The sequence below is a fragment of the Eubalaena glacialis genome, chromosome 4 (genome assembly GCF_028564815.1).
Source record: "Eubalaena glacialis isolate mEubGla1 chromosome 4, mEubGla1.1.hap2.+ XY, whole genome shotgun sequence".
Classification (NCBI taxonomy): domain Eukaryota; kingdom Metazoa; phylum Chordata; class Mammalia; order Artiodactyla; family Balaenidae; genus Eubalaena; species Eubalaena glacialis.
The window spans coordinates 96,652,046-96,666,837 of record NC_083719.1 but is presented as its reverse complement, the minus strand read 5'-3'; positions in this window follow the sequence as shown (position 1 = coordinate 96,666,837).

Genomic DNA, 14,792 nt, shown 5'->3' with positions numbered 1-14,792 from the left:
GGAAAATTTAAGAAAACTGAAATCATATCAAGCATCTTTTCTGACCACAACACTATGAGATTGGAAATCAATCACATGAAAAAAAGTGTAAAAAACCCAAATATATGGAGGCTAAACAGTTCGCTACTAAATAACCAGGAGATCACTGGAGAAATTAAAGAAGAAATAAAAAAAATACATAGAAACAATGACAACAAAAACACAACGACCCAAAACCTATGGGACGCAGCAAAAGCAGTTCTTAGAGGGAAGTTTATAGCAATTCAATCTCACCTCAGGAAACAAGAAAGATCACAAATAAACAACCTAACGTTACCCCTAAAGCAACTAGAGAAAGAAGAACAAAGAAAACCCAAAGTCAGTAGAAGGAAAGAAATTATAAAGATCAGAGCAGAAATAAATGAAATAAAAATGAAGAAAACAATAGCAAAGATCAATAAAACTAAAAGTTGGTTCTTTAAGATGATAAACAAAATTGATAAACCTTTAGCCAGACGCACCAAGAAGAAAAAGGGAGAGGACATAAATCAATAAAATTAGAAATGAAAAAGGAGAAATCACAACTGAGGCCGCAGAAATACAAAGGATTATAAGAGACTACCACCAACAACTATATGCCAATCAAATAGACAACTATCAACAAATGGACAAATTCTTAGAAACATACAATTTTCCAAGACTGAACCAGGAAGAATTAGAAAATATAAACAGACCTATCACAAGTAATGAAATTGAAACTGCAATTAAAAATCTTCCAGCAAACAAGAGTCCAGGACCAGATGGCTTCACAGGTGAATTTTATCAAACATTTAGAGAAGAGCTAACACCCATCCTCTCAAACTCTTCCAAAATTGCAGAGGGAGGAACACTCCCAAATTTGTTCTACGAGGCCACCATCACCCTGATACCAAAACCAGACAAAGATATCACAGAAAAAGAAAATTACAGACCAATATCACTGATGAACACAGATGCAAAAATCCTCAAAAAAATACTAGCAAACAGAAGCCAACAACACATTAAAAGGATCATACACCATGATCAACTGGGATTCATCCCAGGAATGCAAGGATTCTTCAATATATGCAAAGCAATCAATGTGATACACTATATTCACAAATTATGGGATAAAAACCATAAAATCATCTCAATAGATGCAGAAAAAGCTTTTGACAAAATTCAACACCCATTTATGATAAAAACTCTCCAGAAAATGGGCATAGAGGGAACCTACCTCAGCATAATAAAGGCCATATATGACAAACCCACAGCAACCATCACTCTCAATGGTGAAAAACTGAAAGCATTTCCACTATGATCAGGAAAAAGACAAGGATGTCCACTCTCGCCACTCTTATTCAACATAGTTTTGGAAGTCCTAGCCATGGCAATCAGAGAAGAAAAAGAAATAAAAGGAATACAAATTGGAAAAGAAGAGGTAAAACTGTCACTGTTTGCAGATGACACCATACTATTCATAGATAATCCTAGAGATGCCACCAGAAAACTACTAGAACTAATCAATGAATTTGGTAAGGTTGCGGGATACAAAATTAATGCACAGAAATCTCCTGCATTCCTATACACTAACAATAAAAAATCAGAAAGAGAAATTAAGGAAACAATCCCATTTACCATTGCAACAAAAAGAATAAAATACCAGGAATAAACCTACTGAAGGAGGCAAAAGACTTGTACTCAGAAAACTATAAGACACTGATGAAAGAAATCAAAGATAACACAAACAGATGTAGAGATATACCCTGTTCTTGGATTGGAAGAATCAATATTGTCAAAATGACTATACTACCCTAAGCAATCTACAGATTCAATGCAATCCCTATCAAACTACCAATGGCATTCTTCACAGAATTAGAACAAAAAATTTTACAATTTGTATGGAAACACAAAAGACCCCAAATAGCCAAAGCAACCTTGAGAAAGAAAAACAGAGCTGGAGGAATCAGGTTCCCTGACTTCAAACTATACTACAAAGCTGTAGTAATCAAGACAATATGGTACTGGCACAAAAACAGAAATAAAGATCAATGATACAGGATAGAAAACCCAAAGATAAACCCACACACATATCGTCACCTACTTTATGACAAAGGAGGCAGGAACATACAATGGAGAAAAGACAGCCTCTTCAATAAGTGGTGCTGGGAAAACTGGACAGCTACATGTAAAAGAATGAAATTAAAACACTCCCTAACACCATACACAAAAACAAACTTGAAGTGGATTAAAGACCTAAATGTAACTCTTACAGGAAAACATAGGGAAAACACTCTTTGACATAAACCACAGCAAGATCTTTTTTGACCCACCTCCTAAAGTAATGAAAATAAAACCAAAAAGAAACAAATGGCATGAAACATATGAAACTTAAAAGCTTTTGCACACCAACGGAAACCATAAACAAGACGAAAAGAACCCTCAGAATGGGAGAAAGTATTTGCAAATGAAGCAAGTGACAAAGGATTAATCTCCAAAATATACAAACAGCTCATGTGGCTCAATATCAAAAAAACAAACAACCCAATTTCAAAATGGGCAGAAGACCTAAATAGACATTTCACCAAAGAAGACATGCATATGGCCAAGAGGCACATGAAAAGATGCTCGACATCACTAATCATTAGAGAAATGCAAATCAAAACTACAATGAGTTATCATCTCACACTGGTCAGAATGGCCATCATCAAAAAATCGGCAAACAATAAATGCTGGAGAGGGTGTGTAGAAAAGGGAACCCTTTTGCCCTGTTGGTGGGAATGTAAATTGATACAGCCACTATGGAGAACAGTATGGAGGTTCCCTAAAAAACTAAAAAAAAAAACCATATGACCCAGCAATCCCACTACTGGGCATATACTCTGAGAAAACCATAATTCAAAAGGACACATGTACCCCAATGTTCATTGCAGCACTATTTACAACAGCCAGGACATGAAAACAACCTAAGTGTCCAACGATAGATGAATGGATAAAGATGTGGTACATATATATAATGGAATATTACTCAGCCATAAAAAGGAATAAATTGGGTCATGTGTAGAGATGTGGATGGACCTAGAGTCTGTCTTACAGAGTGATGTAAGCCAGAAAGAGAAAAACAAATATCGTATATTAACACATATATGTGGAATCTAGAAAAATGGTACAGATGAACCTATTTGTAGGGCAGGAATAGAGACATAGATGTAGAGAATGGACATGTGGACACAGGGCAGGAAGGGGAGGGTGGGACGAATTGGGAGATTAGGTTTGACATAAATATACTACCATGTGTAAAATAGATAACTAGTGGGAACCTGCTGTATAGCACAGAGAGCTCAGCTCGTTGCTCTGTGACGACCTAGATGGGTGGGATGTTAGGGGGGAGGGATGTCCAAGAGGGAGGCATATAGGTATACATATAGCTGATGCACTTCATTGTACAGCAGAAACTAACACAACATTATAAAGCAATTATACTCCAATAAAAATAAATAAATAAATAAAGGTCAGAAAAAGATGTTCCTATATGCTACCTCATTAACTTACAAGTCATGATTTGGGGGTGGTATGGGGGAGAGAGTATTAATGTAGTTATTTCTTTAGTCTCGAGTCAATTTTTTTTTTTAATTATCACTTTTAAGATGTAAGAGGGGAAAGAAAAAGAAAGAACAAACAGAATGCCAAGTTGAAGGGGATGGGTTGAGAGGGGAGGCACCAGGAAGAGGGAGACTAAATATAATGTCAGAAGCAGCAGAGTCTCAGATTATATGTAAGTTGCCAAGGGTGGCTTAATGATTCTGGCAACTTCCATGGTAGCATTTGAAACTCCTCTCTGAATATCTGTGCTTTCCCCCACCTCCACCTTCATTAACCTGATTTCACATTTTTTTTCCTAAGCAAAAGAATATGGGTTCTGAACAGTGATGGAATGAGAAAGAATAAACACAGGCCAAATTTTTAAAAATTAGATAGCAAAGTAATTAACCTTGAAAAATCTATGTAGGATGAGGGTGAGATTTGCAAGTAGAGCCTCAGTTTCCCTGTAGGGCTGTTGACATTCATAATGTAAGAAGCCTGGGAGCATTATTACCTTTGTACAGGGGATTCAATTCCCAATTCTCTATTTCTGTGAAAAATTTGATAAGCGTATTTTTAAACGGTTTTCCTGCTTTCTCAGCCGACTTTCTTTAAAAATGATTACCATATTCTTAATTTGAATGTGCAAGTTCATTTTCTTCAAATCTTAGAAAGAAACATGTGTGTATGAAAATGCCTTTTCATCCCCAGATATTCAAGTGTTGAAATAACTTTCCAGGCCCAAGATGAAGCTGCTCCTGCCTGGGGGGCCACTTCAGCAAACCCAGATTCAGATAACCCTCAGGTCTCTGTAAATGCTCTGCTTGACCGGAAGCAGCATATCCAGTCAGCCAATCCCCAAGCCAAACAACCTGTGGGCCTTCTCACCTCAAACAAGGCTGACTACATGGCCCCAGCCAATCAGTTTCTATTTTTCTCTTCCTTGTTCTTTATTCTTCATCCTGTAAGACCTTCCTGCCTACTGCCCCACTGTTCAGTGCTCCAAAATGAGATTGTCCACTTCATGAAGTGTTAAATCAAGTTCGTTTGCATCACCTAAATTGTCTTATTTAATCATGTTTTAAACAAAAGTTGGGAACACTAGTTGCTGCATTTTTTTATATAATCCTTATCACATTACTATATTTTAAAAATTGAAAGTAGTATTAAATAATGATGCTTCTATTACTTTGCACATTAAAAGTACGGCATTTTATGTTCCTAGCCTCATTTTCTTAGCCCATGCTAACAAATACTTAAAAAAATAAATCATGTTATCTTCTTACTTTGGTTTATAAAATAACATTCCCTTTACTCAATTCAAATAGGGAAATGAACTTCTAACGGCATCCATTTACACTGCTGCTAATGACAACTCCCAAACTTTTAAGGACATACAGCATTACTGTATATTTAGACAAACTTAATATGTTCCAGAGAATTCCTAATGTTTAGAGATCTCCATTACTTCCACACCACATATTTATGATTTCTCTTTTTATTTCTTTCCTCTCTCTCAAGTTGTTTTCCCACAGCATTTTTTTGGTCAGAACATCTCTGTTAGCTATAAACTTTTAGAACTCTATTTTTAACCCTTGCATTTGTACCCCAGTTCATTTATAGAACAGAAATCTGTCTTATATAAAAAAGCCCCTCTTTTAAGTTCTACACTGTCGTTTCAGACTGACCAGTTGGACAGACACTTCATTCAGTCACAGACAGTTTATTTTGGCCCCAAGAGTGCAGCTGGGGGATTAGAACTTTTTCCGTCATTGAGTAATTTTTATTTGAGAAAGATTTGCAGTCTTCAAAAGTGGGCTAATTTATTCCATATATCCTTAAAATGCCATAAGCAATCTAAGAATTGCCCAATCAGTACTTTGTTCCTGCTATGTAGAAAAAAAATTAGTGGGAAGAACAAAGAAGTGTAAGGAAAAGAAAAGAAAAGAAAAAAAAAAACCTTGGGGAAAAATATCCACAGTGGTTTATGTTTGCCATATTTTTTTGAAGACACTTTCACAACTTTTACTCTGGGACAACTGCTTTAAGGCAAGTCAAATATGCTTTATGTGGCTAGAATTCACATAACTTCAGCAAGGATTTATACTGGAACTAATCAATACAAATAGAAAAAGATAATGTTTCCATTCTCAATATTCTCGTGAGAAATCCGTTGACAACAGATAATTCTAACTGTAGTTTCCACTGTGTGCTACAGAGACATAGAAAAGGACTTATTCCAATCTGGGCTATGTGGAGTGAGAGGGCAGGTCAGTGAACTCTCTTCTGAAATAACTCCTGACCTGAGCACTAAAGAATGAATAGATTTTATCAAGGTAAAGAAAACTCTTCCTTTTATCAAGGAAAGAGTATCCCAGAGAAAAATAATTGGCACAAAACTCTGAAACAGCATAATATTTATAGAAAACTCTATGCTGGTCAGCGTTTCTGGAATTCAGAGTTGTGGGGTATAAATTTCAGGCAGGCAATGGAACTGAAGACATGAGCAAGGTCTGGCAGCAAAGGTCCAAGGACATCATGCTAAGGAATTGGAACCTTAAGCTGTAGATGAAGGGAAATCATCGTATAAACAAATATGCAGGGACTTCCCTGGTGATCCAATGGTAAAGAATCCACCTTAAAATGCAGGGGACACGGGTTCAATCCCTGGTCAAGGAACTAAGATCCCACATGCCACGAGGCAACTAAGCCCACATGCCACAACTACTGAGCTCGTGCGCCTCAACTAGAGAGTCAGCTTGTGGCAAACTACAGAGCCCATGCGCCACAGCTACAGAGTCCATCTGCCCTGGAGCCTGTGTGCCACCACTAGAGAAGAGAAAACCCGCATGCCACAGCTAGAGAGAAGCCTGCGCGCCGCAACGAAAGATCCCGCGTACCTCAGCGAAGATCCTGCATGCCACAACTAAGAACCGATGCAGCCAAAAATAAATAAAAATAAATAAATCTTTAAAAAAAATATGTATTTTGGATAGATCATATCAGTGACAAAGACAAATTTTAGGGGGGTAAGATCTAAGGCAAAGATATGTAGGGGAGAAAAATATAATTTTTCTCTACTCCTCTTAGGTTTATTGGCTGGGGCCTTGCAAATTAGATTGACAAAAGACAGATTAACAAAAGGGAAACAGAAGTTTATTAATTGCATTGTTCCTATACGTGGGAGTATTCAGTGATGGGTAACTCAAAGGGGTGGTTGGAACTTGGGTTTATACAGCATCTTAGCAAAGAACAAAAGATTTATAGGGAAGTGACAAGAGAAATGAGAGGACTTTGAGCCTTCAAGAGTGTAAATTGGAGGAGGCAAATATATGGGGGAAAATGATGGTAAATAAGGGCTGGTTGGAAGGTTTTGTTGAAGTAGACTCTTTCCTGGTGCCATCTTTGGGCTGATAAGGCTCTGGAGTTGTCCCTGTGATTAACTTCTGCCCTTCCTGGTAGAGAGAGGAGGGGGGCCACCTTTACAAATTTATATTCTGCTTTTAGACAAATAGGAGAAGCATAGACAACTTTTCTTGTATCTCCTTCTTCTCAATTGCCTTCAGCTCAAAAGAATCCTTATACCAAAGAGACATATTTTAGAGTTGCATATTCTGCTATGCTTCAGAAGCTAGTGTGAAGGAGATGGTAAATAACATGTCAAACAGGATAGGGTTCTAAAGAAGGTAGAGATAGTAGGGATGAACAGAGGAGGACACAGTCAATGTAAATTTAGAAGACAAAAAAAACATATCAGTACTGACTAATTCTACAGCAAAGAGAGTGTGTAAGAGTGTATGCATGGCAGTCCTATCAACTAAGGGGAATATTAAAAATATAATACATAGCCTTGAAGAAGATGACTCCATCTTTATATTAGAGATGCCCAGGAGGAAGTTGTATTTCTCAATATAAATCTCACGGAATGAAGCAAGTCTAAATTAGGAGTCTGTTATGAAAGGTAGTTAAAATGAAAAGTGTGACTGAGATCAAAGAGGGGGTGCTGAGTAGAAGTGAAACCAGAAATGGTCACAGAAAAGAGACTTACAGGGTAGCAAGGCTAAAAAATACCAAGGAAGACTGTCAATGATGAGGAGGGACACTAGAAAGGAGAGAGTTATTGGAGCCAAAGGAAAGTGGGAGATTCAAGAATAGAGGAGGCAAAATTGTTACTGGAGTGGCTGTCTCCTGTGAAATAAAAACTGGAACTTTTTCCTTTACTGATTTAGAGGTGCATGGGGATCTTTGGGGGTGGATGGGGGAGGCACTTTTGTTGCATTGTAATGTGTAAGTACAAGTAGAGACAGAGACTCATTACTCATTTTTTAAATATATATGATATCTAAAATATATATTCCACAGTCAGACTATATAATCAAAAAATTCCACTCCCACCTACCCTTCCCATGAAGGAACACACGCTTTTTGTTTTGTTATGTTTTTGAATGGGAGGAATGGAGTACGTTCACAAGGTGAGGAGAAAGAGCCTGTAGAGAAATCACATTGATGATACAGAGGAACAAGGACAATTAAGAAGGAGCGGCAACCAATTCAAGAGCCAATGTAGAGGAATTTTGCCTTACACTGGAGGAAGGCCACCCAGCCTTAAAACTGCAGGGAAGGAAAGAAGGATACGTGTTTAGGTGGATGCATTCATTGGATTAACCTATTCAGACTTAAGTTTGCAACTGTTGCTAGGCACGGTCAAATGAATCAAAGCTACAAATCTTTATTTTACCATTTTGCAGGCTGTTCTCAAGAGCTTAAGCACAGAAAAGTGAAATGCCAAGGTCAAAGTGTGCTAACAAAGCAAACTGGAAAAAGCAAGCTAAAACTTCAGACTTAGACACAGCATTAAGATAAAGCAGCCTAGTAATAAATATTAAGTACTACTATGTCCAAGGCACTGTGATAAGCATTTTACAGGCATAAAGTATCCTCATTTATTATTCACAATAATCAAATTAATTAGTCCTATTATTGTTCCCATATCACGGATGAGGCAACTGAATCTTAGAGAAATTAAGTGACTTGCCCACCCAATGTTTCACAACCAATAAAAGCATAAAATGACAATTATTGTTTAGGTCTGTCTGACTCCAAACATATTTTCTTAACCACTCTATCATATCCCCACATCAAAGGCTCATCTCAACTTTCAATCCCGTCCCTCTCAACATGCAATCTCTCGGCAATGGACCTAATGTTGTGTCCCCTCAAAATGCATATGTTAAATTCCTGACTTCAGATGTGATGATATTAGGAGGTGGGGCCTTTGGGAGCTAATTAGGTCATGAGGGTGGAGACCTCATGAATAGGATTAATGCCTTTATAAAAGGAACCCAGAGAGCTCTCTAACCCTCCCTCTGCCCAGTGAGGATACAATGAGAAGACGGCCATCTGCAGCTCAGAAGAGGGCTCTTTCCAGAACCCAACCATGCTGGCATCCTCATCCTTGGACTTCTAGCCTCCAGAACTGTGAGAAGTAATCTTCTGTTTATAAGCTACCCAAGTCCATAGTACTTTGTTATGACAGCCTGAACTGACTAAGGCACTCTCCTTGTGGATATCAGGTGCAAATACCTTACAAGTGCCGACTTTCCTTCCTTTGGATGTTATTCTCTCCTTCAGTCCAAAGTTGGCCTCTCATCTACTCTCTGCCACAGTGACATGAGGAGTAAGGGAAGTCAACTTGATCTAATGGTCATCACAGCTTTCAATGACTTACTAGCTACCCATAATGAGAAAAGACTTAGACACAACTGAATTGAATAAAGAGCTATGAAGCCTATACAAATTAAAATCTAAGGAGCTCAAATAAAAAGAGGAAAATGTGTGTTAAAAGTATTCATATATTAGAAAAGAGAAAGTGGTGCCTTCTGTCCAGTGCATCTGTATATTGCCCAGGTATACAGAAAAATAAAAGAAAAATTAATCAATTTAGTACCTAAAACCAAAATTACATTTTATACTCCTTAATTTAGTTTCAAAGTAGTAAATTAATACATGATCTAGTTTTTAAATCCCCATGTTATAGAGCTGCCACTGAATTGAATATTCTTTTAAGAATCAGAGGATTTTATTCCATAGAACTTCAAGATGCATTTGTTGTTTTAATTCTGAAAAACAGAGCAGTTAATTTCATTGATTTTTAAAAATTCCTCAAAGTATTTTTTTCTCTACATTTACTGGTTCTCTCTATGAGCTGTTTCTGTGTTGGTCTAATTACAGAGAAGTCATTTCATCATTTAGATTTATGTACACACACACACACAATTTCTTCATATAGAACCATAAAGTAATGTAATAACGTGCATAGATTCACATCGTGGAAAAAATATAGGATTGAAACCTAATTATTAGCTGAGGATGGTAACGGAGAGGGATAAAACGATGTTTACAACTGGTTCTTCAAGCCATGCTGCCTAGAAAGAGCTTCACCGAGAAGATACTGATAGAGAAAGAAGGAAAGGGGACCTGTGCATAAGGAAACACTTTTCTGTTTCAGAACGTGCGAGCCTGGATTTAAAAAGAAAAATCTTCACCAGTACATTTCTTTTTTATTCACTATTACTGCTGGAATTTTTTTTTTTTAATGTTCTTCATCTACGTGGTTAACTTGACACTGCTAAATTTCTAGCAAGTCTAATTTGAGAGGCCTCTTTCAAAACCTCTCTCCTTCCATATCCTGAGTAAGTAAGAGTTTTCTATCTTCAACAGTATGAGGTGTTAGATGTTTCAGTTGGTTCTGAAGGGCTCTGTGACATCTCCTTCTCAGCTTTAATTTGAAAGGACAGATTCTTTTCCTGGTTTAACTTGAATCTTCCCTGATGAGAAAGAGTTAGAAAAAAATGAGCTCTCAAGATCTTTTGATTTTTATAAATGTAAGTAGTCATTCAAGTTGAAGAGTTTGTTATTCTCAACATCTTGAAAATAATTTTCCAGTGAGCATCATGTCTCTGCCACTTTCAGCTTGTTAATAAACTCTACTCTGTCTTTAATTATAGCCTTTTTATTAACTCTCTAAATTAAGGAAAGGGGAACAACTATATCTTTTCAAGTTGTTGAAACTTCCTCCTTCTTCCATTTTCACCATTAGTTTTTAAATCACAACCCTATGGAACCACTTTTGAGAGTAAGTATTAACGGTTTAATAGGTAACTTTTGGAAGTTACCTTTAATCCAAATACCTACACATTTTGTTCATCACTGGGAGGGGTGTGGTTCTGACAAAGTGAATGATTCCAATCTCTTATCTGATGAACTCAATTTGAAACTTGCCCAGTGATGGAATTTTGTTAAGTTAAACTATGTAGTTCCAATAAAAATCTTGATCACACGTTTGAAGAGACGGCAAACATTTATCAAATTTTAAATCACCATCTCAACTACATACACTTATTTATATACCAGGAAAGGGTCATTGTACCTATTATATATCCATGGGTAATAATTCTCCTTGGAATTGGATGTTAAATGAGCCCTATTTTATTCATTTTCAGACACAATCACAATTAGAGTCATGTGTACTCTTTCGCAGTGCATGGACATTAAAAAATAATGAAAGTAAATTTATTGGTTCTTATTACAGTTATGTGAGGCAATACTGTGGTTTATGAAGGGATTTCTAGGACAGCTGCACCTTTGGTTATATTTATTTTCTTGATAATTGTCCTACATAGACTGATATTTGCTATCTATTCACTTATTTCTTTCCTTTCATGCTTTTAATAAAACAAATTTCAAAAACTTGCCTCAGTCCTAAAAGATAATACTACAGGAAAAGGAAGAAAAGAAACTATTAAAAGTCAGAAATGATTCATTTAAGATATCTGATTAAAAGAATTAAACTTCTCCCACCTGACTACATAAGTAAGCTACTCTCTGCATTCAAAGTGAAATAAAGGACTGAGGCAAATTTATTTGCATAATAAAAGCCCAAAATGTCACTTTTACCTAAAATATTCAGATTAATGGTAAAATGTTTCTATATCGAATTATGCAAATAATTACTCAAAGTCTGTCATTTATAACAAATCTCTAAATTGTCTTCCAGCTCCACACCTCCACGACATTATTTGAAAACTGACATTGAAGCTGTTTTTGAGAGGGTAAACATGGTAGCCCCTAGTTGTCTAAATATGAACATAAAAGTTAGTTTGTAAGATAAGATGTTGCAACATTATAAATAAGGTTGTTAGCTAATAAAAACTTTAGTTTAGTAAATTGGTTTCTAAGGGATGAGGTAAGAGCCAAGTAAGATAATCCACCCATCTTTACTATGAATGAAATAGAAACGATGCTGATTACTAGAATTATAATTAATGATCTTTTTCTCAGGCTCTGAGACAAATGGACTTGAGGGTATCTCCTATCCTGACAAGAGGCCTTAAAGGTCCTTAGCCTGGGGTGGTACAAGCCATGGTCTTCTTTCTTCTGTTACCTTGCTTCTCTACACCTAATTCTTCCACCCCTGCTGCTTTCCTGGATCCAAAATTGTCACTGTACCTTGGACTATTAAGATTATTCATGCCTTACAGGAAAGAGCTCTATCTTCAACCTCTTGGTCTCCTCCACCTTGATTACCTAACTCAATAGATAGGGGCCACTGTGTGTTATTTGTCAAGTGTTTATTATCTTTGAGCAATAACTCCAAAGGACTAACAACAGAACTTTATGTGTTATCACCTAGATACATTCTTCATAATAGTTACAACAGGGCTTGCCAATAGCTTCATTTGGCATATTTTCTTTTCCCAGTTGTCAATGAAAAAAGCATTGTTTTAAATACTTATACCTGACTTCGATCAGCTATCTTTGAGAGGTTTTCATACTCATTGAAAAACTTGGTGTCCTGTGCCCAAAACTGTTCAAAGATATTTATCAGAATTCATGAACCAGCGTTTGCATGACTTTGAGGTGTTAGATGCTCAGGCCAGAGAATGCTTATTTAATGATGCTTAACAACTAAAATTGTAACTAATGGGAGTTTAAATAGGTGGCATAGTGATTGTACCCCTCATCGCGCTAGTAATACTTATTGATCTCACCACGTAAAAAAGCTTGGGTTTGAATCCGTGAGCTTCTAGAAAGGTCAAGAGAAAAAGAAAACCATTCAAGATTCCAAACCCTCATGTGAATAAGCAAAACAGGAGAAAATATTGATCGTCTCCCCCTCTCATAGAATATGGAACCAATACCAAAACAAAACAGAGGTAGACAAAAGATTATAGAAAGTTTCAGAGATTTGAACATGTCCCATTAGTAGTTCTTCATATCACATCGTAAACAGTCTGTCCTGATTCCTGCCAGTGGCAGAGGGACTTTGCAGAGGGCCATGATGCTTGTATAGGAATTCAGAGACGTTACCTTAACTAGGTCCCACACTTAGAGCCAGAAGATAATCTAACTCTGAAGCATTATTTCTTAAAAAAAAAAAAAAAAAAATATTTTGAAGGAGAATCACTTTCCTAATGAAGGAATCCTGACAAATGGTATGAATGCTTTTCTTAGAGTTTTTAGACCATGAAAACAAGAAAATCACACAGCAAGCAGGTTAACGCTATCAGCTTTTTTAGTCTTGAAACACAATCAATGGTTTCCCTACGAACAATGTCCATTTTTAAAGCTGTCTTTTGTTTTATAATGTGTTTCATAGATAATGAGGAAACACCATTGTGACATATATAATTGACTTAATTCAATATACTATATAATACATATTAAAAGTGAACATATAGAAGGATTTGATTACATATAAATGTATGTGTGTGTATATATATAAACTTTTAATTAACTTTATGTTTTACTATCTCATCAACTTTAGTACCAACATCCACATCTGTAGCATTATTCATAATGAGAGGCTTACAGCACTTCTGTGAAATGGGCAGAGGGACTTAATGGGACAAGCTTGCTGTAGCCTGAGTTGCCACTCTATTCTGACATTTTCCACTGCTCAAGTTACTCCAGTCATTAAACCCTTCCAATTCTACGCATGAGTGCCCTATCGAGCTGGCCACTTGCAGACCAGATGAAAAGGTACAGGGAAGAGTCACTTTGTATGACCTTTGTGTAGTCTATTATGTACCATACTCCTGCCTCTGTCCCCACCAACACCCAGCATCATTCCTGCATAGCACAGACTGGGGTTGAGGTGAACCATTCTAAGGACCACATCCTCAAATGGAAAGGAACAGATGTAGCAGCATTTCTCAAGTGCCTGCATTCCACAATGAACATTTTCTAATTCAACCACAATCTGTGTAGGCAGTTTCACGTATGTATTTATAAAGTTATATGAATGAATGATCTAGTCCAAACGGCTTGTTCTTTTAGTATTTCTCTTTCTCCCCGAGCAGGAAGAGTTGTTTGGGACTAAGAGTTGACCAGATGGACCACACAATGGTGTGCTGATACCATGTGTGCTGTGAATGGAAGAGATGATTTCAGAGCTCACCCTATTCTCAAAGGATCCAGGCCTCCATCTGTTGGGAATGGCCAAATTCAATCCTAATAGCCCAGTTGAGATACTAAATTCAGTCAGTTATTTAGAGAACTCCCTCATCAGCGCCAGTTTGTCACTGGCTTCCAGTTTTAGGTCACAATTTAGAGCCCATATTTGCAAGGCAGTTAAGGTCACAAGAGGAAACATAGGACACAAGTGTCCAAGTAAGGACAACATGTTTGCCCTCTTAGAGAAGAAAAGGAAAAGAGGCACACAGTGGAAAAAGCAAAAGCTTCTGTGATAAATCAAGGGCAGAGCCGGGAAGAGGACACAAGCTTTCTAGTTCTCACCTATGACAATGCCAAGCAGTCACACAAAAGAATAGTTTTATGGCTTATGACAGCAGCCAAGTAAAATAAGAGAACAAGAACCAGCGGCTTATGTTTTTACCATTACCAAGACCCTTCCAACCATTGTTTTGAACAATAACATTTGGTGTTAATCAACTCCTTAAAAGGCACCCATCATTTTTAGTAGAGGTGACTGTCTATTATTCTCTGCAAAAAAGTCCCTGCACAGTCTGTCTAGGTTGGAATTAAGGAGGAACAGTCGATCTTGCCAAAATCTCAATTGTGCAAGTTGTCATTGAGAAAAGCCAGCAGTGGATTCAGGGCCCTGCCAGCTCATTCGAAAGAGAATCTTCGTGTTGGCTGATGCACTCATAACAAAATGAGGCTGAGGATGGAAAAAAGACCAGTTGGGATAC